The sequence below is a fragment of the Erythrolamprus reginae genome, chromosome 1 (assembly GCF_031021105.1).
Source record: "Erythrolamprus reginae isolate rEryReg1 chromosome 1, rEryReg1.hap1, whole genome shotgun sequence".
Taxonomy (NCBI): domain Eukaryota; kingdom Metazoa; phylum Chordata; class Lepidosauria; order Squamata; family Dipsadidae; genus Erythrolamprus; species Erythrolamprus reginae.
Window position 1 is genome coordinate 93,021,225 of NC_091950.1, and position 18,042 is coordinate 93,039,266.

An 18,042-nucleotide genomic window follows, 5' to 3' on the forward strand; every position below is an offset into this window, starting at 1 on the left:
GTTACCCAAAGAAGTAATTTGTGTTCTTTTAGTTCTTAAGCAGAATTATGTTCAAAAGCTTTGGAAGAAAATAATTGAGGCTTCTATGGCACAATTTCAAAGAACGGTGTAACTCTTAAGGGGGAAAATGTGGTCTTTTGATGGCATAAATAGTATCTAGCACACTTCTAAATGTAAGACATTATTGCTCATTAACTGAAATCCCAAACAAATGGCAAAGTGATTTTATTTATCTATCACCCATCCCGGAATTATATTTATACCCTGTTTTTCCTTTAAGAAACTAAAAGATGCTTGCTTGCTTGCTTGCTCGCTCGCTCACTTACTTACTTACTTACTTACTTACTCAATTTTTTAATATTGTCCTTCTCCTTAAACTCAGGGTGGCTTACAACATGTTAGCAATAGCACTTTTTTAACAGAGCCAGCATATTGCCCCCACAATCCAGGTCCTCATTTTACCCACCTTAGAAGGATAGAATAGAATAGAATAGAATTTTTATTGGCCAAGTGTGATTGGACACACAAGGAATTTGTCTTGGTGCATATGCTCTCAACGTACATAAAATAAAATATACATTTGTCAAGAATCATGTGATACAACACTTAATGATTGTCATAGGGGTCAAATAAGCAATGAAGAAGCAATATTAATAAAAATCTTAGGATATACGCAACAAGTTACAGTCATACAGTCAACATGGGAGGAAATGGGTGATAGGAATAATGAGAAAAACTAGTAGAATAGAAGTGCAGATTTAGTAGAAAGTCTGACAGTTTTGATGGAATTATTTGTTTAGTAGAGTGATGGTGTTCGGGAAAAAACTGTTCTTGTGTCTAGTTGTCTTGGTGTGCAGTACTCTGTAGCGACGTTTTGAGGGTAGGAGTTGAAACAATTTGTGTCCAGGATGCGAGGGGTCACCAGAGATTATCCAAAAGCATAATCGATGTGTCTCCATACTCAATCCTGAATCATGACTGAAAGCGATCCAGAGAATTCACTTCATCAAGGTCCTTTGAAGCTGCTGCACAACCACCTTAACAATGTCTTTTCCCCCAAAAGGTGTTGTACATACTCCTGATCAGTGGGAGGATGACGAAGGTATTGAGGACTTGGATTCAGATAGTGTTTATGAATTAGTGGGGGGCCCGGGGTTACAGGTAGTAGAACAGGTGGGAGGCCAGCCACAGGATGGGGCTATGAGTTCAGGATCTAGCGAGGGAGAATCAGACGCTCGCTGGGTAAACCCTAAATTCAGAAGGGCCCAAAAACGTAGAGTTTAGAGGTCTGGAAGAAGATATTAAGGAGAGGAATGGGTTAAATACTGTAGTGATGTATTTGGCACATCAGGGGGTCAGTGGAGAAGAAGGGTGGAGTTTCAACGTTGCCGAATGGAAAATTGATGTGTTTTTTGCCGCGCTAAAGTAAGCAAAATTATTCTGTGTTGTTAACAGTCAGTTCTGTTGTTTTTCAAAGTCATGCTGTTAGGAAAATAAATCTTGTTAAGTGGAGCAGGAGAAGGAATGTGAGAAATGCAGCTAAGATAGATAAGGACCGAGTGCCTGTATGGAATGTGTTTGAATTACAGGACAGCAGAGAAATAAATGGAGTTTCTTTATTCATGAAATGATGCATTTAATAAGAGTTATTTGTAATTGCTAAATTTCTACCAGAAACCAGAACAAAAGGGAAGGTAGATATGAAAGAAAATTGTCCAGTACAATTTAACCCTGCAATGGCTTCTTGAAAAGGGGGTGAACCAAGTCCTCCTTAAGAGATGAAGGAGCAACTCCTTCACTCAAGGAAGCATTAATCATCATCACCAGAACCCAGTCATATAAAACACAAACACTGGGTCACTGTAACCAGCCAGGAGGGGCATAGTTCTAAATAGTAAGGGGCGGGGCTCAAAACTGTAAGGACCTTGTTCACTTCCTTAGATGTAACAAATATAAAACCCTTCCAGATAACAGAGCAAGATTCAACTTTAGGCATTTCCACTGGACCAGCAACAAAGTTGGGAGCCAACTGAGAATGAATCTGAGAAATTTCACCCAATGAATGAAGGGAAAATTCTCTTGTGTACCCATGCAAAAGATTCTCTAAGCCATCCTTCCCAGGAGAGCTTGGGTCACCTGTGGAATGGCTATCTCTGGATGCAATAAAAGCAGAGTGGTTTTGCCACCTTTTCCACCATTAAGTAGGTCTTAATAGTAGCTCATGTTTGGTTGTGTTTGCCCCTTGTCAAGTACCACTGGTGTCTCTAGATGTAGCTGTAGGAATTACAGACATAGAGACATGATTTCTTGAGCAGAGCTTGTCCAAGTTAGGAAATAATCTTCCTGAGCAAAGCTGCCCCCGTGTTCAGAAGCCTCTGTCTTTCTTGGACTTGTGGTTTATTTTTTATAACAATTTTCTTGTGTATACAAGTATAAAAGATTAACTTTACTAATTTAGTTACAATGTTAAATGGTTAATATATGACACATCGTATACAGACAAATCATATCAAGGTGTGATTGCTAACTAAGCAGAAGAATGTCTAATTAACTTTTTACTTTAGACAAACAGAAGAGTTTTAATTAAGTTAGATAAACAGAAGCTGAGTAATAATCATTTTCTTAAACAGATTAAATATGTAGATTTGCTGAGTCAGATCAGCCAAACAGGCATTTCACATTCCTGGAAGATATTGATAATCAACCTACATGTAACTTCTTCCACTTTTTCACCCTCAGCTATTCTGTAAACCAGGGAGTGTGCTGGAATCCGCAGAGGAGAGTGATCACATAGGAATGATTTGAGCCAAAGCCTCATCTGCCCCCTTATTCCAAGAGGTGATCAAAGCTTCAGATGGCCTGTGTAGCAAACCAGCATGTCCATTACAGGGACAGGGCAATCTAATCAGTGGAGCCTTTCTACTCTCTAATGGAGTTAGAGAATCCCAACATAATCAAGGTATGATCTGACCATGACAAGGGATACCAAAAGTTCCCCAAATTTCAGATCACACAGTGACTGTTTTGACAGGAACAGCAGATAGACTTCTATCTTATCTATATTCTACTCAAAAGCTTTCCTAATATAATGATAAATGTTTTTCATTTTAAAAATAGTTTTGGACTATTCCCCATCCAATTATTGCAAGGACACTGATGAAGCATCCAGACAGAACCAAGCAGATTCAATCAGCTGCTCGGTCATGATAGAAGGAGCTTTGAAAGCTTTGCAGTCATTGAGATGTTTTAAAGACATACTTTAATTGAAAGCTTCTTGAAGCAAGTACTCCCTTGAAACTCTTCACAGTTTAAAAAATAAACTAAATAATTACAGTTAACTTTTTAAGGGGATCAAATATTTAGAATCTGAACACTATAATCCTACATGTTTAGTCTGAAATTTTGCACACAATTTCCTTTGCCAATATGCTCAGGAAAAAAAAAATTCCTGGACTAAAACTGTAGGACAAGATGGATTATTTCTGTAAGTCACAAGCTGTATTTGTGTAGGATAATGAATGGGCTGAATAATATTTGTCAACCTTGAGAACATTAAGATGTGTGGACATCAACCTTCAGAATCTCTCCTATTTTTATTATTCTTATTTATTGGATTTGTATGCCGCCCCTCTCCGTAGACTCGGGGCGGCTAACAACAATGATAAAAACAACATGTAACAATCCAATCCAATACTAAAATAACTAAAAAAATCCTTATTATAAAAACCAGACATACATATAGACATACCATGTGTAAATTGTAAAGGCCTAGGGGGAAAGAATATCTCAGTTCCCCCATGCGTGATGGCAGAGGTGGGTTTTAAGAAGTTTACGAAAGGCGAGGAGGGTGGGGGCAATTTTAATCTCTGGGGGGAGTTGGTTCCAAAGGGTCGGGGCCGCCACAGAGAAGGGTCTTCCCCTGGGTCCCGCCAAACAACATTGTTTAGTTGACGGGACTCTCAGCCAACAAACTGAAGATAGGACATGGATATGATATGGACAACGACTATCCATAGTAACATGTCAATCGGCTTCCCATATACTGTATATAGGAAGTCCATTGACATGTTACTATGGATAGTCTCTCTCTCTCTCTCTCTCTCTCTCTCTGCCCCCCTTCTCTCTACACACATAAACATACACAAGCAACCACAACCACACACACACATCACTATATTTATTAATTGGATTTATTAATTGGATTTGTATGCCGCCCCTCTCCGAGGTCTTACACATACATGCGTGCAGTGATGGGCTACCAAAACTTTTACTACCACACTGTGGGTGTGGCTTATGCATTTTGTTTCAATATCTTTCAGTGCAAATTGGGTGCTCTGGGGTGGAGCTCCAAATTTTGCTGCCGGAACTGCATTCCTGACCATTCCCGTAGGAGCCCATCACTGCATGCATGCATACATTAATACATACATACATACATACATACATACATACATACAGTAGTCCCTCGATTATCGCGAGGGTTCCGTTCCAGGACCCCTTGCGATAATCGAAATTTCGCGATATAGCGGTGCGGAAGTAAAAACACCATCTGCGCATGCGTGCCACTTTTCCATGGTGTTTTTACTTCCGCACCGCCCGCCCGCTGCCCGCCACTTGTCCGCTGCCCGCCCGCTCACCTCGCCAGCAAGAGGGGAAGACCCATGAAAGGTTCCTTGGGCCGCCTAGCAGCTGATCTGCTCGGCAGCGCAGCAGCAGCCTGCGCTGCCGAGCAGATCAGCTGCTAGGCGGCCCAAGGAACCTTCCATGGGTCTTCCCCTCTTGCTTGTGAGGGCGCTTCAACGTTTCCGGACGGCAAGCTCGGACTCTTTCTTTTTCCCTCAGAGGACGCTTATGACAGGCGGCTGAGGCTTCGAGTGTGTCCCCTTCCACCGCCAAGGCCTCCCAGGAGTCCACACCCCCTTTTAAGGCGCCCGCAGATCAAGCGCTCTAGCCAGGCCCGGGCGCACGCCCCCTCTTCCCGCTTCGGTGGGCCTGCCCGGCGCGGGGGTCTCTTCCCCCTCATGGACACTCTTCGTGCCTGGCTTCCTTCTCTCTCCTCCCTTCCCCCCGCTTTCCTCCGGGCGTGTTGGAGAAGAGGGTCTTCTTGTTTTCCTTCGCTCCGCCACCCAAGAGAGCGGAGAGGCAGCGGGGGCGCAAGGAAGAAGAAGCGGTGGTGGCGGCGGCTTCCTTCGGGGGCAACGCCAGCAAGAGGGTCTTCCCCCTCTTGCTGGCGTGCGTGGGCGGTGGGGAAGACCCATGGGAGATTCCTTGGGCCGCCTAGCAGCTGAGGGTCTTCCCCACCGCCCACGCACGCCAGCAAGAGGGCGAAGACCCTCTTGCTGGCGTTGCCCCCGAAGGAAGCCGCCGCCGCCACGCCCGGCTCGGCTTCCCTGGCTCCTTGGCCGGGTGGGCTCGGCCGAAAGGGGCTGGAACTGCAGAGCCGAAGGGTGGCCTTTTTGTCTGGGAGGGAAGATGACGCGCGGGCGGCACAGGGGGGGGGAGGCAAAGCTCTGCGGCTCCAGCCACTTTCAGCCAAGCCTCCCCGGCCACGGAGCCAGGGAAGCCGAGCCGGGCGTGGAACATCGGCGCAGGAGGCAGGACACGATCGGGCGACCGGAGCAGCAGCGCCGCCGCCGCCACACCCGGCTCGGCTTCCCTGGCTCCTTGGCCGGGTGGGCTCGGCCGAAAGGGGCTGGAACTGCAGAGCCGAAGGGCGGCCTTTTTGTCTGGGAGGGAAGATGACGCGCGGGCGGCACAGGGGCGAGGGGGGGGAGGCAAAGCTCTGCGGCTCCAGCCACTTTCAGCCGAGCCTCCCCGGCCACGCAGCCAGGGAAGCCGAGCCGGGCGTGGCGGCGGCGGCGCTGCTGCTCCGGTCGCCCGATCGTCTCCTGCCTCCCGCGCCGATGTTCCACGCCCGGCTCGGCTTCCCTGGCTGCTTGGCGGGGGGGGGGAGGCTTGGCCGAAAGGGGCTGTACCCGCAGAGCTTTGCCTCCCACCCCTCGCCCCTGTGCTGCCGGCGCGTCATCTTCCCTCCCAGACTCCCCCGGCAAAGTGACGTGGAGGAATGGAAAGCTGAAACCGGGCGGTTTGAGTTTCCCATTCCTTCAAGTCACTTCGCCGCTGCTCTCCTGGCTAAACTGTGTGGCAGGAGACAGGCTTTGAGTTTTTGGCTGGGGGGGAGAAGTAGAACCTTCCTAACTCCCCCCCCCCACCAGCCAGAAGGAGCGGCGAAGTGACGTGGAGGAATGGAAAGCTGAAACTGGGCGGTTTGAGTTTCCCATTCCTCCAAGTCACTTTGCCGCTCCTCTCCTGGCTAAACCGGCGGCAGGAGACAGGGTTGGGGGGGGGGTACTGGGAAGCCCCCCAGGCCGACTGCCACCTTTTCAAACAGCCGCGCCCTTCCCAGCTGAGTCCTGAAGCCAAGCGCCAAAGGCGAACTTCTGCGCTTGGCTTCAGGACTCAGCTGGGAAGCGGCACGGGTGTTTTAAAAGGTCTCCCCCGGCATGGGGGGCTTCCTAGCACCCCCCCAAACCCGGGTTGGGGGTTCGGGGGGGTGCTAGGAAGCCCCCCATGCCGGCGGGAAGACCCAGGGAAGGTTCCTTTGGCCGCCTAGCAGCTGATCTGCCCGGCGGTAATGCAAACTCCACCATCTACGCATGCGTGCAGATGGTGGTGTTACTTCCGGGTAGAAAACTCGCGATATAGCGTTTCGCGAAGCTCGAGATCGCGAAACTCGAGGGATCACTGTACATACATACTGGCGTGGGTTCTAACTTACTTCACCACTGGTTCGCTTCCTCCTGCGTGGCTGTGCCACATGACATAGTGCTCCAAACCAAGCTTCTGTGTATGTGCAGAAGCAAAAAACAAGATGGCGGCATCTATAGTGTTGCCATTAGAGCCGGTTTGGGGGCATGGCCCACCAGCAATTGCTTCTGGTTTGGTGAGCAGGGGGTATTTCCCACTATAGAACCAGTCTGAACCAGGAGCAACCCACCTCTGATACATACACACTTCATTGTTAAACTCTGTGAAACCCTCAGGGAGGTAGTACTGAGATCAGAATCTTCAACTCTACTAATAAGATCGAAGGAGAAATAAATCAAAGCATAAACCACAGGATATGAGGGCAGATAAACCTCTGCAGCTGTGAAGGTCATCCACTCACCTAGAAGGGGCTCCAAAATCAAAGTTAGAAGAACGCTGTGAGAAATCAGTTCTTGTCAGCCTTCCTACCATTACACTTCTGCATTTGTTTGGATGTATATGTGCTAGCACAGTGTTTCCCAACCTTGGCAACTTGAAGAGATCTGGACTTCAACTCCCAAAATTCCCCAGCCAGAATTCGCTGGTTGGGGAATTCTGGGAGTTGAAGTCCAGATCTCTTCAAGGTGCCAAGTTTGGGAACACTGTGCTAGATGATGAGACCACTCCCTCATGGACATCTGAAAGGGGCAAATGATGAAAAAAGAGAAAAACATTAAATGTTCTCAAGTAAGATAACTGTGTGACCAAATCAAAGCCACAGTGAAATCTAATCATTACTTATGTCACAACTAAAAGAGAGTGTTGTACTTTATAATCACACATATGCATGAAGTCTTCGCTTAGCAACATAATTGGGACTGGAATTTTTGTTGCTACCAAAGCAATCATTAAGTATGACATCCCATAACTATGCCGCTTAGAATTCTGCCACTTTTGATTGCTGTTGTTAAGGATAGTGCAACAAAGTCAAGCACATTGTTAATGGTTGCTATTTATGAGTTCCTGATGTCTTCCCCAATGATTCTACTTATGAAGAGCCAGCAGTGAAGATTGCAAATTCTGATCACATGACTTGAAATGCTGGGACTGTCATAAGTGCAAGTTTAGTTCATAAGCACTATTGGTTTTGCCCCGGAAGCGGAGTAAAGACGCTGAGACATATTGTGGATTAAATAAAGGGTCATTTTATTAAATTGACATAAATTTAAATAACGTTACTTTAAATACGTAAATTTAAATATTTAAATTCAACTATAACTAAGGACCTGCAGAGGCCAAAACTAACGGGGCGGAAATTCCTGCCAGAAACTTCCTTGGCAACATTGGGCATAACTCCTTGCTAAACCAGGTGAAGGTAGCCATCTTCACCTGGATCCACGCCACGCCCCTTAGTCGTGTGGGAGGAGCTCACCCTCCAATCCCCAAGGGAAATTGGATCCGGTGATTCCCATCGACATCCTCTCTCCAATCCCCGACATTGTTCCAACCTCTAGTTCCTGGAGAGAGGCGGTCCATCACCCTTTAAAAGGATGCCCAAAGGAGCATGCGCAGTCGCTACTACTGCCCATTTCGGCCCCTAACTTGCCAACCCCAGTGACCAAAGGGAGGCGTATTCTAAAATCTATGTGCGTCGCACCCCCTAACCATTCCATCCGTACTGTCAGTGTGGAATAGGCAAAAAACCGGCCGCTTCTAAAGAGGAGGCTGCAAAAAATTCCTATTCGGCCCCGAAGCGACCTCATAAGGACACACTGTTGATAGCGGAGGGTGGGCGGGTGTTCGCTTCTCGGGGGCAGCAAAGCAAGGAGGAGGTCCTTCTTGGATTGCCCTTAAGTAGGGCGATCAAGGACCTCCCCTAGCTCCCAGAAGGCAGCGCGCCGACCTGGCGCGCTGCCAAAAGCTGAACTTCAGGTTTCGCCAGAAACCAGAAGTTCGGGGCTCCATGGAGCTGCTCCAGGGGCAATTTCGGCCGGTGGTTCAAGCCACTGGTTGGGCATTAGTTGGAAAGTCAAATGATCACTGAACAAGTGGCTATTAACTGAGGGCCTCCTTCTGCAATTCTGTAACTATTTATGATCTATAGTTCTTGGTAGAATTCAGGTTGATGTCATATGACCTCCCCCTCCCTATTTTCAATTTCTGGGAACTTTTGAATGCTGAATTATTCTAGAGTCCCAGAATGCTCAGGATCATTTATGTGATTTTTATGATTGTATGTTTTTGTTTTAGTTTACTGCAAATGTTTTAATTTTGAGTGCCTTGTTTATTGTTGCATTTAATTACTTTAAACCTCTAAGAGTCTGATTGATTGAGGTGGGTATAAATGTGATCACTAAATAAACAAATGTTTGAAATGTCAACCTAGGAAGGACGAGAAAGTAGCAAGAAAAGAAAAGTGATAGAGTTTTCAGGAAGATAATTGAAAACAGACACATTTACAACTGGGAAAGTGGTAATGGTAAACAGTTCAATGAAAGTGTCAATGCGGTGTGCACCCACTGCAGAAAAGGCCAACAGCATGTTAAGGATAATTAGAAATGGTACTGAAAACAGGGATGCTAATATCTAATGTGATTATATAAATCAATGGCATTGTTTGTGCAGCTCTGGTTGCCACACTTTGAAAAGTTCACAGTGGAGCCAAAGAAAGTTCAGAAAGGTTTAGTTAAAGTGATCAAGGGGGCTGGAGTAGCTTCTTGAACTGGAAAGGTTATGACATATGGGATTTTTAAAATATAAAACAGGTAAATAAAGAATGGTTGATGCATACACCATTATGCATGGATAAAGCAGACAAAGAAAAGCTATTTCTCATTTACAAAATTCCAGAGCTCATCTGACTCAATGAAATTGAATCTTGGAAGAATTAGGATGGGCAAAAGGATTTTAAAAAAATACATCCTATAATTCAATTCTCAAATTCTCTCCCACTAGATGTGGTGTTGGTTACCAGTTTGGCTGGTTCCAAAATGGGTTTTGACTGATTCATTGGGGATCAAAGGCTATTAGCCTCATTGGCTATGTGGTTGCCTCTGAAGGTCATCTGCTAGGAGACTAATGAGTTATCTTGTGTAGTTAATTAGTCACTGGGAGAACAGGCTACTTGACAGAATGGTCTAGAAGTCTGATTGAGCAAGGCATTGTTTATATTCTTATGTACTAAAAAGTAATTGTGGAAGAGCTCTAATAGGGACAAGTGAGATTTGTTTATTTATTTATGTGAATTAAAGATTCAATATATTAACCAAATTATTAATTAAAGATAAAAAGAAGATGGGATTTTTAAAATTTTACAAATGTATTATTTGTCTCCGGGACCGCCTTCTGCCGCATGAATTCCAGCGACCGGTTCGGTCCCACAGAGTTGGCCTTCTCTGGGTCCCGTCGACTAAACAATGTTGTCTGGCGGGACCCAGGGGAAGAGCCTTCTCTGTGGTGGCTCCGACCCTCTGGAACCAGCTCCCCCCTGAGATTAGGATTGCCCCCACCCTCCTTGCCTTTAGCAAACTCCTTAAAACCCACCTCTGCCGTCAGGCATGGGGGAACTGAAACATCTCCCCCTTGCCCATGTTGTTTTGGTGTTAGATTGATTGTGTGCTTGTTTTTTTTAATATTCTGGGGTTGTTTTTAATGAATTTTTTAGCTTAAAATTGTAATTGGATTGGTGGGTATTGGATTTGCTATTATGTATTGTTTTTACTTTGTTGTGAGCCGCCCTGAGTTTGCGGAGAGGGGCGGCATATAAATCCAATAAATCTAATCTAAATCTAATCTAAATATACAAGTGTGTTCTCTTTGCTGAATATGTTAAACTATTCTACACCATTGACAATACTGTGACCCTTCAAACAGACCTTGACCATGTATCAGAATGGTGAGACAACTGGCAACTTCAAATCTCAACCAACAAATGCTGTCTTACACATTGGCAAAAAGAATCAGAACACAAGATACAAGCTTGGAGGACATGACCTTGTATACAACCCTCACTCTGTCAAAGACCTTGGAGTATTAATATCTAATGATCTAAGTGCCAGAGTCCACTGTAGCAACATTGCCAAAAAGGCACAGTTATTAATCTAATCCTGCGTAGTTCTTCTCTGGCAATATTACACTACTAACCAGAGCAAATACAAAACATTTGCTAGACCAATTCTTGAATAAAGCTCACCTGTCTGGAACCCGCACTGCACATTGGACATTAATATAATCGAGAGAGTCCAAAAATATTTCACAAGAAGAGTCCTCCACTCCTCTGTTCCCAATAGAAAACCTATTCCACCAGACTTGAAATTTTGGGCTTAGATAGCCTAGAACTTTGTCGCCTTTGATCTGACCTAAATCTAGTTGATAAAATCATCTACCACAATGTCCTACCTGTCAATAATTACTTCAGCTTCAACCACAATAATACATGAGCACACAATCGAGTCAAAGTTAATGTAAACCACTCTAAAGTCGACTGCAGAAAATAGGACTTCAGCAACAGAGTGATCAGTGCCTGGAATGCATTACTTGACTCTGTGGTTTCTTTCCCAAACTCCAAAAACTTTAACCTTAGACTATCTACAGTCAACCTCACCCCATTCCTAAAAAATCTGTAAAGGGCATGCATAAACGCACCATTGTGCCTACCATATTTGTCTTAATGCCCTTTTGTCCAAATGTACCTGTACAAAACTTTGCTTTTGTTGATTGAAGATTGAAATATTTGTCTAGTTTGCGAGAACCTGCGCTGGGAAGGTGAATTATATGAGAAGATCTCCTAGGTCACTTGCAACCATATGATTCCATGATTACTTAAAAAGGGAGGTTTTTATAAAGGCAAATGGTCATGAGATCAGACAGTGAAAAATATATAAATAGCTTGTGTAGCAAAGGCATTGTGAATGTAATATAACTAGCTCTTTGGATTGGCAGCTGCAGTGGAAGCAGTTGGGGAAGGGAGAAGAAGGATCCTTGTGTGAGCCTGTTGCTTACACAAATGGAGTTTCTCACCCTTGTCCTCCAATTGCATGTCCGTCAAAACTGACCGAGGCTATTTTGAGGCTTCAGTGTTGCCACACTGCAGCTGAGGGATATGGAGGGTGGAGTAGAGATAGTTGGGGTTTTGTAGCCAAAACAAAATACTTTCTCCTGGGAACCAAGGACATTCCCTCAGGTGCTTGGAGAGAGGAGGAGCGATGTTACCAAGCAACCGGGTGGGACCTGATTGGACCATGTGATAGATTGTTTGAGGAAGGAAGAAAAAAATTACTTTTAATTGGGTGAAACTGCAGGAACATTCAGAGTTGGTTTTCACCAGCTTGTGCCAATATGATATATCCAAATAAATTATTCTTTGACGAAACTACCTGCATCAGAGTTTTGTTTGTTATGGGTGTATTACTTGGGACCCTGACAGTGTCCTTATTCCCAATGGGCCATGGCCTGATACTGAAACTGGATGGAATAAAAATTGTGGGTCACATGCTAAACAGTTTGTGACATTCGGTTGATGCCACTTTACTAGCTTAAAATATATAAAAAATATCTTAGAAGGAGTTATTATAAAAATAAAAACAGGAAAATAAATTATCTGGACTAATCTTAAATATGAGGAAAGCAGAAATAATGTAACTAGCATGCTTACCAGCTTACAGTTGACGAGAAAATATTAAATCTTTTTGTTTTATGAAATTCAAAAAAAGATAAAAGCATGTTTTATTTTTATTATAGATTAGTTTGATCCAAGGGAGGAAGTCAGTGACCATATCAAGCACAATCATATGGACATCTGTAAAGATCAGAGTGATGAAAGCTATGCTTTTTTTCAGTTCTAATTTATGACTGGGAAAGCTGGATGGGCAAGAAAGAGCTACCTTATTGGTACGAATAAGATGGTTATGACGATAGATAAAATTGATGAATGGGATCAAGGCTATCTCTGGAAGAGCTGCAGATTATTGTTGGGGAAAGGTCAAGATGGAGGGCATTTGCCCACATAGGTCTAGAGGTTAGGCCCAATTCATTTATACCTAATAAGGAAACAGGTCTATTGTGCCATTGCTGAAGATTGTAATAGCGATGAGGAATAGATGGTGTGCCCTGTTATCCTCGAGGCTTTTCTCTCTAAAAATAACTTCTTTTCTGTATTCTTGTGCATGACATATCTTGGTAAGACTTTAGGTTTTTCAAAAGCAAGCTTCTGGCCTTCCATGCCCTCCATCTGCTTTTCTTAGTTAGCTCTTTCCCCCTGCCTTGATGCCACCTAGCTCAAGAACATCATGTTTTTCTTTCCAAAATATTCTGCCAGACCAAAGGTCAGCCACCTGTGGCCAGGAGAGTGTGATTTGAGAACTGGTTGTGTCTAAGGGATACTTTTGTTACCTGAGAGGCAATAAGTATAGCTCTGCTTCATTAGAATTATGAATAGTTGCAATAGAACACTATTTTAAGCCCTTTCTGGGTATGAGATTCGGCATAGATCTATTAAATAGTATGCAATAATTTAGTATGGGTTGCATTTGACAAGGAAGTGCCTACAACAGTGATGGTGAAACTTCTTTTCCTTGGGTGCCAGAAGTGTGTCTGTGTGTGCTATCACACGTGCATGAGTGCCCACACCCATCATTCAATGCCTGGGGAGAGCGAAAACAGCTTCTACTGACCCCTGGAGGCTCTCTGGAGGCTGGAAACAGCCTGTTTCCCAACTTCTGGTGGGCCCAGTAGGCTCATGTTTCACCCTCCCCAGGCTCCAAAGGCCTTCCTAGAGCCAAGGGAAGCTAAAACACCCTCCCCCATCCCTCTGGAGGCTCTTTGGAAGCCAAAAACGCCCTCCCAGAGCCTCTGTGTGAGCCAAAAATCAGCTGGCTGGCACACACATGCATATTGGAGCTGAGCTAGGGCAACAGCTCTTGTGCCAGCAGATATGGCTCCATGTGCCACCTGTGGCACCATGCCATAGGTTCGCCATCACTGGCCTAAAAGAACATAACATTCTATTCCATATTTATATTTGTATTCTTTGCCTATTCTTATTGCTGTGTTTGTGGATATTTTCTTTACCTGGCATGAACATTGTTATTCTTTTCCTCTGCTTTGTTTAAAAAAAACCCCATCACTTCCATCTCCCCCTCATTTAAATGTTCATTGCCTTCCAGTTCATGAACCAAATGGGCATACATTGTAATAAAATTAAAAAAACCTGTAGAAATGTCTATATCTCCATGGATATAAATTAAAGTTTAACTTATCCATATATCATGAATTATGAATGCAGCTTTGCTGTAATAATTTTTCATCAAACGTATTTTTTTAGTCCACACATTTGTTCATTTGAGAGTTTTTCATTTAAAAATGTTATTTTTTTTTATAAAAAAAATCAATTGTTTTAGGTGTAAATGTTAACAAAGTAAACAAATTTCATTAAACCAAGCCCTATGTGTTGAAAACACCATTGATTTAATAAAGACAGTTTAAAATGTTTTCCACACCTACTCTTTGCCATTCAGGATTTATCAAAATGAATAAACAAATAATAAATCTAAAAGGCATAAAACATTAAATTCCGCTGGAACAAAAGTGCAATTTATTACACTCGCTTGTACTTTAGCTATTCATGAGTTATGAAGAACACTTGCCTTGCCAAAATCCATTTGTGGTATAAAGAGAATAGAGGATAAAATTGCTTGATTAGTCAAAAATATCCAAAATAAAGATATTGCAAAAGCAGTTAGATATTGCTCTGCTGTAAAAACAGTGTGGATGAGATGAAAGTTATTTTTGTAAGTCAGGTTCTCTTTCTTGCCTGTCATAAATGCCTGTACAAATCATTTTATTTATTTATTTAGTTTCTTTCTTTCTTTCTTTCTTTCTTTCTTTCCTTTCTTTCTTTCTCTCTCTCTCTCTCTCATTCATTCATTCATTCATTCATTCATTTGACTTCTATGCTGCCCAATCCAGAAGGACTCAGGGCAGCTTACAACAATATAAAATACAGATCAATAAAAATATGCAATCTAAACTACAAAACCTTAATTAAAACCTATAGTTAACTATCCAGCATACATGCATACATTCATACAATTTGGCCATGACAGTTTTTAATTCATGGTCCCTGCCCTGCTGGCAAAGCCAGGTCTTTGTGGCCTTATGGAACGCCAGAAGGGTGGGAGCAGTACAGACATTGAGGGGGAGTTGATTCCCTACAGCTGGGGCGGCAACAGAGAAGGCCCTCCCCTGTGGCCCCGCCAACCTGCACTGCTGAAACCCATAGAAGGTAACTTCTTTTCCTTGTGTGAGAAACACTGCTTTAGACCAAACCAGCTCCCACAACTGTCTTCCCCCTTCCTTTTCATGGTACAGAAGTTAAGGGGGAAATCTTCCCTAGCTTCATAAGTGAGGGCAGCTGAGAGGAGTCCAGTTATTCAGTTGGGAATATTTTGGGGGACACAATACACCACAGCCAATAAGGAGTAGGTTAAAATAGAAAACAAACAGCATACAGATCCCATTGATCTCCTTTATACATTAATATTCATGCAAGATTTCATTCATAAGTCCTACTATCAGGGGTGGGTTACTCCATGGATGGGAGGGGGGACACAGTGGGGTAGTGAAAATAGAGCTCCACCCCAGATCAGCCCATTTGCACTGAAAGATGTTGAAAGAAAATGCAGGGCGTCCTGCATAAGCCACGCCCACAGTGTGGTAGTAAAAATTTGGGTAGCCCTTCACTGCCTGCTATGCATTGTTCACTTCTGCAAAAATAGACATAAGGAACAAGTGCCTTGCCATTTCAGAACTGCAACACACCTGGAATTGCTCCCACAAAATACAGGAAAGATTTTGCCACAACTAGTCCCGAATAACTATTTTCAAATATATTGGGCAGAAGCTATGAACCTGTCAACATGGCTCCTAATCTTCTGGAGAATGAAAATTTAATAAACAGCCATTCTTTATGGGCCTCATTGGAAAGGTATCACCCATCTCCTCTAATTTATGAACTATGGATTAAAAGAATTTCTGATAATGTCTCATTTATGATTGCCAGAAGAACATTATATTGATACCAACTGATTTAATACTATAATTGATTAATTGAAAATTATATCTTGAATATATTGAAAGCCTGAAAGAATCTGTTAAAATGATAGACTTTGCATTTTCTTTTTTGTAAAAGGAAATTGAGCATTGGAACACCTTTGTGATTGAGGATTTGTGAATTACTTGCATCTTTTTGGAATACTATTTTAATGTTTATGTAGATACATCCATAAATATGAAAGATTGTAGTATTATATTGAATTAATTTTAAATCTGACTCGGAAGAATTATGGTTATAGAGAAGGAAGGATCAAAAATTTTATTTTGAGAAACTGGAAAACTGATGTTATTATAGATATTAAAGATTGATTTTTAGAAATGTGTAATTTATTTGTTTGGAACACAGTTATTTTCCACTAATCAGAAAATGAACAACATGTTTTTTGCTATCCATTTCATGATGATTTATAACATTAGAAATACAGTAAAAATAACATTAGATAATTATAATAGTATGAAGTATTTTTTCTTGTTTTGTATCCTCCATGCTAACCTACCCAGGCTTCATGCTCTGGGGAATCCAGAGCATGATGCCATGGTCTTTCGAGACTGAAGGATGCCAATGCAATGCAATGAAGTATTTTCTATTAATATGCTGGTTAAATATATTAAATAAATATTATATATTTATTTAACATTAGTTTTTGGGGAGCTCCTTTATTTTTGGCTGGTCTAGTCTTTCTTCTGTTTAGTATTTTCTTTGTATAGTTTATTAATTATCTTTTGTACTTCATTGTTTGTTACCTTCTGTATTTTTGTTATTTTTGGTAATTCAAGAAAAATAGGATATGGCATTATTACAGAGTTAGATCTTTATCATTTGTCGGTTATTCTACAAAATTTCTACAGGAGGAGAGAAATCGTATCAACCTTTCTCAAAGCTGAGGAGACTGGTCATAACTGAAGTGAAGCTTTGCTTCCTTCCTTCCAGAATTTGACTTGGTTGATGCCCTAGTGGCAAGAATTGCAACGGGCAGTCTGACCCTGTTTTTTTCTGCACCTTTCATGGTGCTTTAGACCAGTGATTTTCAACCTTTTTTGAGCCGCGGCACATTTTTTACATTTACAAAATCCTGGGGCACACCACCAACCAAAATGACACAAAGTGACACTCTAACACAGTACACAGTACATAGTACAGTACACCATCAGGATAGACATAACCAGCTGAGGCTGAGGCTTCATCTAGTGGTGGCAACATTTACCTCAAGTCCTGACCAGGATTAGAAATCGGGACCATGGGGAGGAATAGCAGCTTCAACTACTCGCCGCAGCCACACAATGACAAGTGCACGGCAGCCCGAGCGGGGACCTTCCTGGGTGTGGATGAGAGGCAGCCTGCTATTGGTTCATCGCTAGTGGGTGGGATGAATCCTAGAAGGTGATTGGTCAGTGAGCGTTTCCTGTGCATCCACTCTTCCTGTCGCTGATAGCTGAAGGGATTGTGAGGGGAATGTTTATGTTTGGATGGAGGTGGATGGCGGCGGGCTGGATAAATGGCCTCCGCGAGCCGTATCTGGCACGCAAGCCGTAGTTTGGGGACCCATTTTTAATTTCCCTACGGCACACCTGGCCATGTATCACGGCACATTAGTGTGCCGCGGCACACTGGTTGGAAAACACTGCTTTAGACCAAGACAATGTGTGTGTGTGTGTGTGCATAGGGCAAACCTGTCAGTTTCATGCAACAAAAGAGGTTCTGAAAAAAAGGCCATACTATAGTTCAGTGATGCAGTTTCTATTCTGCATGCAGGAAATCTTTCGTTTCTGGCATTTAAAGATCAGACAGAAAAGATTCTTGTGGAAATCCTAAAGAACTCTTGCCACTGACCTACATGAATTACAGTTCTGACTCAATATAAAGCTTACTTCCGATAATCCCTTGGAATTTGATCCTGCTCAGAGAAATGGGGAACCATACATAGAAAATGATAGGAAAAGGTTTTCATATTATTCTCTTTTTTTTACAGCCTTGATTTAAGACTGAGATTTCCAATTCTTCTACTTCAACCTTAATGCAAATATTTATGTATGCAATTTTAGACAAATGTATACTGAGAAATGAAAAAGCAAAACCAAGAGATGAAGTTCCCCCCCCCCCTCCTGACTCACAAAGTGCTAGATAAAAATACAAAAAGCCCTTCAGCTTTTAAACTTTTAAATGTAATGAGCCAGTATTCGTCC